Here is a 15,316-nt window from a genome sequence, read left to right on the forward strand (position 1 = left end):
AGAAGTAAAAACAAGCTATGTATTCGCAGATGGCGGTATTTTGGGCAACTGTATGGGTGGTTTTAATTGGCTGTTCAATTATCATTAGGCATGATGGTATGTATTGATGTTGCCAAAAACTTCTTTAGCACTAAATAAAGGATCTTGTTTGGCTTCACTGGTGATTGACAGTCGATCCGCAAAATATTTTTTTTGGTTTTCACTCAGTTTTATCATATTTACTGGAATTTCTGGAAAAAAGGTGCTGTCTATGAAAACACGTCCCAAATATTTCAAAGTGTGCATGGTAAGTGACTGTTGTTCTCTCTTCTAAAAGCTTTCATTATTTGCATACATCATTTTATGATAGAAAAAAAAATCTGCAATAATGTTGACATCTTGAAAACTATGAAAGTGTCCGTCCTTGACCTTTGATCTTGATTTCACGGAAATTGCACTGTACGAAAACAGAAAGTACAGAAGATCAGCTTTCGAATGATCTATATAACTTAGCCTTGTGTTAGGTAGTTGCATTAAAAATTAAATTCTATGGTTAATATCACTCCACTAAAAGGCGTCTTTCAAGGTCCATGAGGTCACTAACTCGAGTCGAGTTGACGATTCGGTTATGATAACTCATTTGTAAATATTGTCCTGCTGAAGTTCAAGGGCAGTAACTCTTAAAAGACGTAAACTGACAATTTATGCTACTTCGACATATTTGTAGACCTTGTCCTGCTCGTCATATTTGCTTTATGCAGCTTCTTTATATCTACTATAGTGTGTCCACAAAAAAACTAACAAATTTTGGTAAAGTGTTTTTCAAGGGAAATAGCGTAAATAAGATGTTGACTGTCGATTTCGGTCGTGTTGACAAATTTGTAAATCGTGTCAAGGATTTGTATAAAATTTTCTATACAAATCCTTGATCGTGTGCGGAAGTAGGAGTACTATAAAATCTATAGAATGTAAACCCATTTCAGGTTTTCATCTAAAAGAAAGGGAAATGTTGAGTACTAAAAATCTAGAATGTATACCCACCACATGTAAGAAATCAATGGTTGTCCTCGTGTATATTCAAATTAGCTCTTATAAGAAGGAATATATAATGCTCCGCTGGGCGCAGCTTGATACGACCGCATAGGTCGAACCCTGAACAGTTGGGGCAAGTATGGACACAACATTCAAGCTTGATACAGCTCTGAATTTGGATTGTGATTAAATATTTGACACAGCATAGGTTTCTGACACAGAATGAATGTGGTCTAAGAACTTAAAAATTTTAAATTTACCTATTCAAACCATATCATTATTATTTGCTTTTTATATATAAATCAGAAATAACCAACTTAAAATGGAAAATTTTAAAGAAAAAAAAAAGGAAAAAAAGGGAAAAAAAAAATCCCCCCCCCATTTTTTTTGGAACCCCCTTATGATTCATCACCCCAAAACTCAATCCTAGCCTTCCCTTTGTGGTATGGTACCTTGCAGTACAATTTCAGAGAGATCCATACACTTGAACACAAGTTATTGTCTGGAAACTAGAAAAATGCTTGTTTTTTTTGCCCCAAATTCCTAAACGTTTAGGGCAATTACCCCCAAACTCAAACCCAGCTTTCCCTTTGTAATATGGAACCTTGTAGTACAATTTCATAAAGATCCATACACTAACACACAAGTTTTGTCCTGAAACTAGAAAAATGCTTGTTTTTTCCCCTTTTTTTGGCCCCTAATTCCTAACATTTTGAGGCAATTACCTCCAAAATCAATCCCAGCCTCCCCTTTGTGGTATGGTACCTTGCAGTACAATTTCAGATAGATCCATACTCTTGAACACAAGTTGTTGTCTGGAAACTAGAAAAATGCTTATTTTTGGCCCCTAATTTCTTAACTGTTGGTACCATAATCCCCAAAATCAATCCCAACCTTCCTTTTGTGGTATTGAACCTTATGGTAAAATTTCATAGAGATCCATTTACTTAAACTAAAGTTATTGTGCGAAAACCAATGTGTCTTTGGACGACGACGACGCCAACGTCATACCAATATACGACCGCAGAAATGTTTGTGCGGTCGTATAAAAATTTAATTAATAAATCCAGGCTTCGGGTTTCTACATATTTACACATACCTTGCTTTCAAATATAAGGTTTGAGCGTTGCTAACAAGAGCGCACACGCTGAAATGTCTCGCCTGCCATTGAAAGTCGTCATATGAAGATTTTACTATGTGTCACATAAACTTAACACAATCAATGGTCCATAAAAATAAGTCAAAATGGTCAAATCAACCATGCCAGACAGACATGTACACCTTACAATCATTCCGTACATCAAATACAGAGGTCCTTTCGCTTATCGTACCTGGAAAACAGACCAAACCATAAAAAATTAACTTTGACAAAAGAATCACGAAAATGAGGTCAAAGTCATATGAACCCTTCCATACAGACATGTACATCATACAATCATTCCATCAACATTATTTAATTGACCTGTTGCTTATAGTAATTGATAAACTGACAAAATCATGAAAACTTAATGTTGTCCAATGAGCCATGAATTGAGGACAAACATGTACACCTTACAATCATTCCATACAAAAAACAGTGACCCTATTGCTTACGGTATCTGAGACATATAGACCTTGTAAAGGAACCCATATACCAAATATACTTATCCTATTACTCATAAGTATTTCATATTACAAAATAAATGGGGAATGTGTCCATGGGACACAGATGATGCCCCAACTTTCATATCATATAAAGTTATAAAGGGACATAACTGAAGAACGGTAAAAGTGACACTACCCAAATTTGTACTTGATCTGAGTTTTGTGGTTATAAGTATTGTGTATAAGTTTCATAACAATTGGTTGAGGCAAACTAAAAGTTAGAGAACGGAAACGAAAAATTCAGCATTTTTTTTCATTTGTAAAGGGGCATAACTCTAGAACGGTTGAAGTGACGCCACCAAAATTCAAACTTGATCTGTGTTTTGTGGTAATAAGCATTGTGTATAAGTTTCATAACATTTGGTTGAGGCAAACTAAAGTTAGAGAACGGAAACCAACTTTGTTACGTACGTACGGAAGGACAAGGGTAAAACTTAATGCCCCATCTGCGGGGGCATAAAAACTTCTTTTTTCAAGCAGTCACTGAACCATGAAAATGAGGTCAAAAACAATGGACATGTGACCGACGGAAACTTCTTAACATGAGGAATCTGCATACAAGGTATGAAGCATCCAGGTTTTCTACCTTCTGAAATATAAAGCTTTATACAAATAGTGTACGCCGCCCCATTGTAATCACTATGTCTCACATTCTGCGACTTTGTCGCAGGCGAGACAATAAAGGAAAATTCAGAAATGTGTCCAATGCAAAATAATAATAAAGAGGGTTTTTTTCATTATGATAAAAAGTGCAGAAAACTGATATTTTCAAGTATTTTCGATGTCCAACAAAACTTGTATAATAAGAACAACACTTAATGTTAGTCTGTAATTTCTGTAATACCCGGTTGTTATATACCATATACCTAATCAATTGATTCAGGCAGTACCATAGTTACAGAAATATGTCTGAAAAAAAAGGGCAATTTATCTTTTGATGAGAAACTGCCTTGGTATTCATGTTGGTTCAATGCCTGTCCATGTCAAACCAATGGTTTGAAAATTTGTACAATTGTATCAACTGCTTCTCTGCAAAGCACCTGTCATTCAGACTTCAGGGGAAATAGATATAGGAAGATGTGGTATGAGTGCCAATGAGACAACTCTCCATCCAAGTTACAATTTATAAAAGTAAACCATTATAGGTCAAGGTACGGCCTTCAAACACGGAGCCTTGGCTCACACCGAACATCAAGCTATAAAGGGCCCCAAAAAAATTACTAGTGTAAAACCATTCAAACGGAAAAACCAACAGTCTAATCTATATAAAAACGAGAAACAAGAAACACATATGAACTACATAAACAGACGACAACTACTGTTATCAGATTTCTGACTTAGGACAGGTGCAAAACATTTGCAGCAGGATTAAACGTTTTAAAGACTAGTAAGCTAGGAGTAGGAATAATAAGACTTGGTAGGGTGACACGTCTTAACACAAGGATGCTAAACATCCAACTCAGCATTTGTCTCTAGTACAAAAAAGGGTTCAAATTAACATATGTACCACATAAATATGCATTTATTTTGGCACTAAATGTTAAACAACCTTTCATCATCATCATTATCATCTATGGGGTGAGGGCAGGATGATGACCTGGATAAATGTTTTATGTTATGTGTTGTTGGGTATAAATCTTTTTGGTGTATTTTCCATATCACATTTCATTCACAAATTACTTTAAGTTGGGAAATGACTGTAGTTTTCAGCATAATAATAATCCTAAAAGAGTCATTATTTGTTTTACAACTTACAAATAAATAAAAAACTATGAAGAAATAAAATCAATATTTATTTTTCGGAAAGTTCTTTTCATAAAATGAACAATTACTAGATACTATTAAAATGTTCCAATTTCCAATAGAGTCTTATGTACAGTAAAAATAACAAAACATGCAAACTTAATGTTTATTTTCTCAGGCTATGTCTGCCTCTTAAAAGAGGGTGCAACAATTTTTTTATTCATCTGAATTTCCATCTAGTGAACTAGAGATTTATAATAAAAAAAATACATGAACAACCTTCTGATCAGATTCTTTGGTGAAATTAATTTATCTTCAAATTGAAGGAAAGCTTCCAAATTTGTTTATGATTATGTCAAATAACTGAAATCTGATGTAGGGTTCATTTGTTAGAAGAACCAACATATGGTGAACAGATTTTGTCTTTGTATATATTAGAGCCTTTAAATTTAGCTGAAGTATTCCATTTTGGGGGATACCATTGAAAATGGTCATCTAAAATTATCATGCTTAGAATTTTCTACCCTATATTAAAAACCTGCAAATTAGTTATAAGCGCTATTCATTGTATTTTAAAGTTGATGTTTTATTTAAAAATAACAGTAAACAAGAAAGAAACAGAAAAATACACAATTAACACCATCTCAAAATTTAACGACCTGAGAAAAAACATATATTTTGCCAAACCTAGAAATTTTTCTTACATTCATATTAAAGCTTGAAATTATCTATCTAAGAAATTGAAATGCTTAAGTATTCCTTCAAAGACCAAAGGGACGGAATCGTCTCTTATGAAATAATGTCTTCTTTTCTAAAGATAATTCAAATTAAACTCTATAAAAAGTAAAAAATTTCAGACTTGATCTACATACTAGGGCTGGTGATGTAATATGGAACAATTTATACTGTAGGGAAATTCACACCAGCTGAAATTAAAGTGGAGGTAACAACACCAGCCAAAAAGGAGGTAACAAAAATAAATTTTACAATCTCTACATAAGAATATATATAAATCTAAAGAACTAAGAAAAATACTAATTATTTTTTAAAAATTTAAAATAAAATATGTATTTGGAAGAATTCAATCCCTAATCAAATATATATATATATATAATGTGAAGTCTAAAAATTTCAAAACAAACTTAATCCATTTTCATTTCACAGTTTATTTGTTTTTCCTCTTTTATAAACATGTAATATATTTCTCGAATTAAGAATCATTCAGTTATAAAAATTCGGAGACAAACAAAAGTTAAAATACTGAAGAAGAAAAAACAATGAGTGTATTTCCATGATAAAATGCATACAAATGTATAGCATAAATGAAAAATTAAGTAACCATGGTTACACTGGAAGAGAAAATTGGACAACCTACATTTTTTTTATAGAAAAGGAATGATTAAGTTAATGGAATATATTGTATCAATATCCTATTTTCTAATAACTACAATCTCTAAATTTAAACTAAAATTGCCTGTAAGTATCCGTTCTGGAGATTCAAACTTTAAAAATAAATTATGCAATCTCGATTACATTGTACAAAAAAAAAATGATTAAACCATATAAGACTTGCATTAAACTTGATATGTCAAACTGAATATATGATTTTAATGTACAAAAACCCGAGTTCTATGGTATATAACTATATATAAAATTACAAAATTGCACAATGAGCAAAAATAAGCATTTCTATTATTATACTACAATCTGATTCATTTGCAAACTTTGTCTATCAACTTCTGTTACCAGTAATTGTAAAGATTTGACACTGGAAAAATAATTCATACAAATTGTTTAAATGCTTTCCATATTCATGAAATTTTCTAATAGGGGCATGCAATGAATCAGGAATATTATTTTCTTACCACCCTCAATGAAGATCATTAAAAAATTTAACATTGTGAACATTTACAATGTTATATATATAATTTACAATAGCTGATTTGATTAATACGTTTTCGTCCTTTATTTCATAAATTTTTTTAAAATGCCTTTGAAAAGTTAGACAATAATAAATCCATACTGTATAATTATTCCAATTCTTGTAAAAAATTCAGGTACAAATCTCCTTTTTTTCGTTGTGTCTTGAGATTCAAATGTTGGTTAATTCAAGTTTTCAGCTGTTTCAAAATGTGTCTTCTTTCTTTTCACAAAAAAACTATTGAATCATGGGAAATTCCATCTCATTCAACTAAAAAATTATTCCAACGGATGGAATGTGGAATAACCCATGATTCCATAGTTAAGTGTCATTTCCTGTTTACTTCATGGCTGTTAATGGTTCTTCGACATCACGTGGGGTATTTCTGTATGGCTTGTGTTTGTAGTAGTTGTATGAAATGCAGAGGATAACCAGGAAAACACAGGCTAGACACAGGCCGACTACAACTCCTATAATGACAGTCTGTTGTCTTTCTCCTGCTACATCTGGATGTTTGTAGTTTGATTCTACAAAAAAAGAAAATAAACAAATGGTTATGTAATCAAAGGAATGTCTTGACAACCAAGGAAAAACAGATTTTGAGAAACTCTGCACAGGGGACAACCATACATTTCTGTGAAATGTTTGAGTTAATGGTTAAATTTTGTCTTTTGGTTTATTTTATTGCTTGTTTGTTGTGCCCCATATCTCTTTTAATTATAACAGAAGACACTGCAGTCCGTTAAACTGCAAAATATTTTCAAATATAGTGCTCTGTTAAAAACTGCAAAAAAAGGCAACCATGCCTGTTAAAGAACCTATGAAAGAATATGACCATTTGCAGAATATGAATACATAACATCTATAAATCACTTTAGAAACATTACCATCATCTGTGTATCCTGTTACTCTAAGTCATATCATGGTCATTTATTTTTGTTGTATGTGATGACCCTCTATCCCCTTAATTTAGCTTTCTGCTTTAATATATATCACATACATAAAATTGCCTTCATGAAATTTCTTTTAAACAAGATTAAGTACTTGTTACATCATTGAGGTTGGAATGAAGAGAAATACCTGGAATATGTGAGTGTAGGACCTAAACACAAAAACCTATTTGTATTTTTGAAGAACTGTTGAAAAATTTCTATAGAACATTGTAATGATTGAGAAATGAAGTTCTTCGATTAAAAAAAAAACCAACACAAAAACAGCAGCTATATACATGATAGATTTAAAATGGATTTGTCACTCTTTTGTTTATCAATGGTACAAGTATGAGTACATGTATATAAAACTATATATATTTTTGAAAAAATCAATAATTACCTATTATTACAAGCATCAATCCAATAAATAATACATCCTTTCAAGATTATAATAGTTTCTGACAATAGGTGTCAGGGGACTGAAACTAATCAATATTTTATAATTTAACAGGAACTTTTTCCATAACTGCTGGGAAATACTAAAATATTGTGTTTGGATTTAGTATAATTTGCTAGAAGTTTAAAGTAAGTGAAATCATATATATGTATTTATAATTGTGTTGAATACTGCAGTAAACTTCAAACAGTTCCTTTTCTCATCTTCACTCAAAAATAAAAATTGTAAAAACATGTAACCCTAAATAAATTGTAAATGTTTCACACAGTCAATGGGAGATAACTCTACATTTTTCTCTATGTAGCACATGTTTGAATAAAGTGAATAAACTGAGATAAAAAGGCAGGAAGGTTATGGAAAGCAAAAAATCCTGCACTCCAATTCCCACATTTTGAACATATTGAACACTATGTTTAAAACAGTGATCAATATATATGTTCTACACAAAGAGGGTTGGTGGTCAGAACTGGAGTAATCAAAATGGCTATCTACCATATATTGGGATATTGTCACTGGTCATATTTTTGTATATTTAGTCTCCTATAATTTCATTGTTAAATTTAAATACACCATGATAAAAGTTAAATGCAAAAATATTGGTTATGCATGTTGCTGACAAATTCTTTTAAGTTTATATTCATTATTAAGAGTTTTTATATACAGGTAGTCTTTCAATTTTATTTTTGAATGTTGGCAGAAAAAAACCCACATAAAATGAACAGTTAAACATCTATTTCACTTGTTTCTGATTTAATGAGAGTTAACTTACTAATCTTATTATCTTCGTCGCAGTATATTGCTGGAATGATGGTTGACAGAATAAATACCAAACAGCTCTCTAATGAAATCATCTTGACAATATGTTTTCTGTGCAAATCTGGAAAATCAATATAAAGTCCTGGTTATTTTCAACACTCCCATTTTTGAAATACTAAATTTTCCATGTGCACTCTGTGCTAGTGTTATAAGGTAACAACTTATAAAATGCCAATGAAACTCCTGGTAAAGTATATATAGTAACAAATAGTAGTAAAATTAATTTTGATTCATGATTGTGTTGTTCGGTTGCTATTTCATTGACATTTACATACACAACATCTCCTTTTAATCATCTTATCTGTCTAAATGCAAAATAAATATTATGTTTCATGTATTATGCAGTTTTTTTCAGGAATTAATTTCTAGAAAACATTCTTCATTTTTTTTTGAATTCAGTGTGTTTGCCCAGACATGTGTCATTTTCAGGTACTCTTTCCAATTAAAATCCTTTTCAAATTGTTTTCCTCACGTACATTGTAGTGCTTTGAATACAATACATTATTTAACAGTTACATAGTTATCTTGTCCAAATAGAAAATTCAATCAAATCATCATCTTTAAGGTTAAGTAACCTACAGACCTTTTCAAAGGGGAAGTCTTGATGACTACATCATACATGTCATAATCTTGTAAAACTTCATGACAGTACAAAAGAAACCTGCATATGCAAAAAAAACTTGATATTCTGGTAGTATGATGTCAAATATGGATCTTTGTTTATAACTTTTATATAATACATGTACAATTTGAATTGTTCTGTTGACAGGATAAATATACACAAATTTGCAAAAATTTCCCATGGGGATTTAGGCCGAATTTGGCAGTAAATTTTATAATGGCCTTGGGTAACTGAGCTCCTACACATTCTTAAGACTGTGATGTTTGCCATAAGATGATACGGCCATATCCAGGATGGGAACATGTTAAAAATAAGAATCCAGGTATGTACTAGAACGACACTTAGTATGATTTTAAACATACTAATTCACAAAGTAAGAGTCTGTAGGAAGACACGTAACCTGACCTGGACAGGTCATTCTGACTCAGAGAGATGACCAGTCTGCCAGTTCATTTTTGTACTCCTAAATACAAGTGCTTAACGGAATTTAAAACCTAAGATCTTCCAACACTTGAGGTGAACACGCTTCGAAGAGACCACCAAGCATTATTTTAGCCAAAAGCCATATAACAGAGTTCTTGAAATCTTTTTTTCCCTGGTCACACATTTGTGGTCCTTGATAAAAATCTGCTGGTCCTAACTATTTATGTCAGTCCTTTGCAAAACTTTTGTGGTAAGGACCTTTGGACCACCACTTTTTGAGAACTCTGGTATTATTGTAATGAGTGTCGATGAAGTGAAGAAAATTTATTGCAAGGTGAAAATCTGAACTTCTACAGATAGTTTGCAAAAATGCTTTTGGATCTGGAAATATACCCCCCACCATATAATAAATACAAAGGTATGTGACTTTCAGTGCATACAAAGTGTATAAATTCAAATCCTTATTTTCTTAATCATAGTATACATGTATATATTCACATGATGATAATATGAAATCTTAATTTTTATTCCAAACATGTAGAGATCAACGAACTGCAATACTTCTTTTGCTATTGCATATTTTCTTGCATTAAATTTTGATAAATGTACAGGTAAAACTGATGACAAAACACATGTCTCTGACTTGCACCTGTGTTACATGTAAATTAATTTATGCAAATTTAAAAGTCAATGCACTGTTACTGAGGGTGGCAACAGATTATTTACAAGGGAATGTGCCATTGGAAATACAACTGTCTACCATATTACTTTGACTTTCTATTTTTGATTCCACTTAAAGTGACCTTATCTAATGACAAAATCTTACAATGATAGACCCTACCAATACCTGAAACAGCAAAGTCTTGTCTCTGCAACTTGGTCAGTGGTGGGTCCAGGGGGGTGTTCCAGGGGTTGGTACCCCCCTTTTTTTTGACGATCAATGCTTTTGAATGGGGACAAATGGTTGGAACCCCCCTTTATCCTGGGTTGGAACTCCCCCTTTTAAAAATGGCTGGATCTGCCCATGTTGGTTGAGGTGAGACAAAAATGAAACTTCTGGTAACATACATCATATTTGAGATCAATAAAACAGGTGGATACACCAGGTATAAAATGCATTATCTAATCAATATAAGGAGTTCAAAATCCTGTGGCAGAATGCTTATAAATCATTTCTTCAAAGTATTGTCATTAAATTTTCTTAAAGTATATACATGTTTATCAATTAAATGTTACCCAGTTACCAGTTGAGGATCCCCAATTGCACGTAACCATACATGATTATTTCACAATACATGTACAATGTATGTATATTTTTTAAAGCACTCAGGGACCCAATACAATTTACTTCATCATAAAATTGAGAATGGAAATGGGGAATGTGTCAAAGAGACAACAACATGTTCATGAAAAAAACATATCAGTGAAGTTTCGTTTATAAGTAATTTGCTATATTTCAAAACTTTAATTGGATGAGAGATAGGTCATCAATGATAGGGGGCAAAGTATATTTCTTGAATGGTTTGTTTATGGCATCATTTGCAGCGATAAATACAGTAAACTGAACACTAGAAACATTATATAACCAGACAGATATTACCAAGGTCCACCTTCTTAATCATGCTCATAAAGCAGCATAAAATAATTTTTTCAACTTGAGACACGACTAATTCGTTTACGAACCCCAATACAATTGATTTGATTTGATTTGATTATGGCAAGTGACCAGATTTTTGCCAATAGAAATTCTAACACATCAGATGGAAATTTTACAAGCCTAGGCAGGTGGGCCTGTAGGAAGATCTGGACTGCAGACAAAGGAGTTGGAGTCTTCGTTAATTAATAATTCTATAAACAGAGAATTTAAGGTACTGGGGCTCTTTTTACAAAAATATCTTACGACTTAAATTGATCTTAAGATATAAGATTTTTTGTGAAAATTAACAGCTATAGGACACCGTACGGCCTTCAACTATGAGCAAAGCCCATACCGCATAGTCAGCTATAAAAGGCCCTGAAATCACAAATGTAAAACAATTCAAACGAGATAACTATCTGCCTAATTAATGTACAAAAAATGAACGAAAAACAAATATGTAACACAGCAACAAACGGCAACCACTGAATTACAGGCTCCTGACTTGGGATAGGCACGTACATACATACAGAAAGTGGAGGGGTTAAACATGTTTTAGTGCCAAAGCTGACTACTGAGCTGATGATATCCTTTGAGACTAGCAGCCCAACAGCAGCATAATCCATACAGTGTTAGAAAATGAAATTAATACTCCATAAATTTAATGCATTGGAATGTGTATTCAGAACTACATTTGTCATGTTTGTTGATCATGTAAACTTGATGTCAGTGTAATAAAATTATGACACAGAAGTTCATTGTTATCAATGTGGACAATGTTAGAAGTATGTCTTGGTACAAACAAATTTTTTCAAGAAACATATGGAGTGTGGACATTTTAAAGCACTTTTCCTTGTGGCACAAAAAAATCTAAGACACGTGTATACATGTACATTGGAAAATAAGACTCCCCCCTTTTAATTAAAACCTTTTTCCCCTTTTTCAATCGAACAAATATATTAAGCTAGCTTAAACATTTCTTTTGAGCGATAATTGTGAACAGGACATGATATCGCCGCATTTATATGCTGTGTAATAACCAATGTAAATGCGTTACGACATTTTTACAAGTATTTTGACTTTGGTTTGACCTAATAAGTACGTCTAGAGGTCAAATTTAACATCCAAACTTAGAATTTTGCGTGTCATTATGTACATGTTACTCACCTGATTTCAAACAATGAAATATTAGCAGGTTAATTATGCTTATCAATATAAAAAAATATACCTGAAGATTATATCAACGCGTCAGTAGGTAAACGCCACACACTGTTCACTGCTTGCGGATTTACACACCAATTTGTGTACTTGTTTCGTATTACAAATACTATTGAGGCACCCGAGGGTTTAATAAATCTTAACAGGGATTACAACATAATTAAAAAGAAAATCAAGAAACAAGTTGGTATACCTTTAAGGCAAAATAGTCCATGGAATGCCCTCATTTCAAAAACAATAGACAGTTCAATATATAAATTTGCACGGTATTTCCGTCCGTTTACCTTGTTTTAGTTACTATTGATCTTTACATTTAATAATTACCAAATTTCAAATGTATGTTTAAGATTATAAAGATGACATTAATCCTTTAAAAATAAATAGAGCTCTAACTAATGATGACCTGTATAGATAATACACAATGGAACTAATTGGCAGAAGTTTTTCAAAATATATATGAATGTAAAAGAAGTTTTAATTAAACTGTTTAAAAAAGACAATAACATGTATCATCAGAAAAGTATTTAAAAAACATAGTTAAAATTCCCAGAGGCGGATTCAGGGGGTTTTCCATGGCCCGTGCCCCCTTTTGTGGGAATAATTTGGTTGATTATTTAGGGAATCACTGAAGCATGACTGGAGCGGGCCCCCTCTTAGGCAGTCAGTGCCCCCCTTAAGAAAAGTTCTGGATCCGCCACTGTAATATACTACTACAAAATATTGTGTTTCAACTTTGTGACAATACTTTAAGCACGGAAACAAAATAAATTTGTAATGATGTATGTTGAAGACTGTGAATACCGTTCAAAGGCACTTGTCTCTGAAAAAAATCCTATATACCATAATATAACACAAGGTCTGAGCACAAGGTACTTAACTCGCATTTTTTTAAAATGTTACCCGGTCACGAAATTCCGTTATGTTGCGATTTCTCGGTTGTCAACCCCACTAAAACTTATGCTGTAAATCTAAATTGATTTATCTACACAATGGTGTATAACTAGCCTACCTCTTGTTGTCGCAATCATTCGTAGCAGGCCTCCCCAAGTATATCAACCGTAATTATTTCGTCCACCTTAAGCTTGAAATAGGAGAAGATATTTACTACGTCACTTCCAAAATATCGGATTATCTAATTTAATTAAAATATAGAACTCGGATTTCGTTATACTACGTATAATATAATTAAAATATAGAACTCGGATTTCGTTAGATTGCAAAATATCAACAGTCGACTCAATGCTATATATTACTTTTTTGAGAGACAGACCTGTTGCCCAGACGCGCGTTTTGTCTACAAAAGACTCGTCATTGACGCTCGAATCAAAAACGTTAAAAAACCCAAATAAAGTACGAAGTCGAAGAGCATTGAAGACCTAAATTCCTTAACGTTTTGCCAAATACGGCTAAGGTAATCTTTTCCTGGGGTAGAAAATCCTTAGCATTTCGAAAAAATCAAAGTTTTGTAAACAGTTAATTTATAATTATGACCATAGCATTGCTAATTCATGTCAACACAGAAGTGCTGACTACTGGGCTGGTGATACCCTCGGGGAGAAAAACTCCACCAGCAGTGCCATCGACCCAGCGATCGTAAATAAACTCATCACAGATAACAGGATTGAAATTGTGTACTTCAGAAGCGCGTTTCGTCTACAAAAGACTTATCAGTGACGCTCGAATAAAATAAGTTTAAAAGCCAAAATAGAATAAAAATTACAATCAGAATTAGAAGAAGAAAAGTAGTTACCAAAATTAATAAAAAAACAGAGCTCCGTTAAGAGCAGTGACTGTCTATGCTAACAGATGTACTAATTTAAATACTCCGCTATGAATTGATTTTGGATGCCTTTTCCCTGTTGGAGTGAAGCTGCAACAGTCTGCGACAATAAAACAGTACATATACAATAAGAAGATCAACTGATCTGGAAGAACAATAAAGAGTACTGAAAAAAATACAAAATCTTAAGCCAAAGCTTAGCAGGTAGGTGTTGCAAGGCAAAATGTCTGTCCCTATCAAATACACCCTCGTTTTCCAGTGACATTCCAGATTTCCCCGACCTTAATCCTGGACGGCCTCCATTACAGGACCTACCTATTGTATTTTTTTCTCGTCCTGAACATGCATGAGATATTTGCCACTGGACGTTAAGCAACCAACAATCAATCAATCAATGTATTGATAATGAGATGTATATTTAAGAAAATGGAAAGACGAGAACCTTCAGTCAGTGTAAAAAAAGACAATTTGCTGTAAAACGAAATATCCGATGTTCAGACCTACATTATAAAGCAGATTGGAAAAAAATCCTTTACTTAGTTCGACATCGCCTATATTAAAACATTCATGAAAGCGCTGTTTTTTCGACAAACTCCCCGTCTCAACGAACCGGAAGGCCCTTGCATATCTGCATGAGTCTATAAATAATTTAGTGTTGTCAATTAGGATTAACCGGTTAACCGTTAGAAGGACCGAATATCGAATACCAAAAACGCTAACCGGTTAACCAGATCTGTTTTTTCAATTTAATAGATTTGATATAAAAGTGTATTGAAATCAATAATGCATTTTGTTGAATTTTAAAATGATCGACATGCTACTTAAATTTGATAGAACAATTGTCCAGTATATTGATTACCATTGTTTACCTTTGAAAACATTCAAGTTTCAAAAAAATAATTAGCACAAATACAACTTGTCTATCAGCTCGGGGCAACCCCTTAAGTAAACATAATTAGCATACATGTATTTTGAACAGTTATAATCTGATTGAATTTTATGATTAACTTCATAGTGTCACTTTGATTATATATTGTGTTGACCAACATTCAAATATGTCATCTACATCGTCCAAGGCAGAGTTATTCTATAAACGAAATGCCGACTCAAAAA

At 32.7% G+C, this 15,316-nt stretch overlaps 1 long non-coding RNA gene across 1 annotated transcript; it reads right to left on the reverse strand.

Annotated features, from left to right (window-relative positions):
- Positions 1 to 4,435: 4,435 nt before the first annotated feature.
- Positions 4,436 to 12,549, reverse strand: LOC127719881 (uncharacterized). The gene is made up of 3 exons (XR_007990527.1): positions 12,434 to 12,549; positions 8,478 to 8,585; positions 4,436 to 6,846 (listed from the first exon to the last, which is right to left on the reverse strand). It is a non-coding gene; the product is annotated as an uncharacterized LOC127719881 (long non-coding RNA).
- Between the last annotated feature and the right edge of the window lie 2,767 nt (positions 12,550 to 15,316).

The sequence above is a fragment of the Mytilus californianus genome, unplaced genomic scaffold (assembly GCF_021869535.1).
Source record: "Mytilus californianus isolate M0D057914Y unplaced genomic scaffold, xbMytCali1.0.p SCAF_11, whole genome shotgun sequence".
NCBI lineage: Eukaryota > Metazoa > Mollusca > Bivalvia > Mytilida > Mytilidae > Mytilus > Mytilus californianus.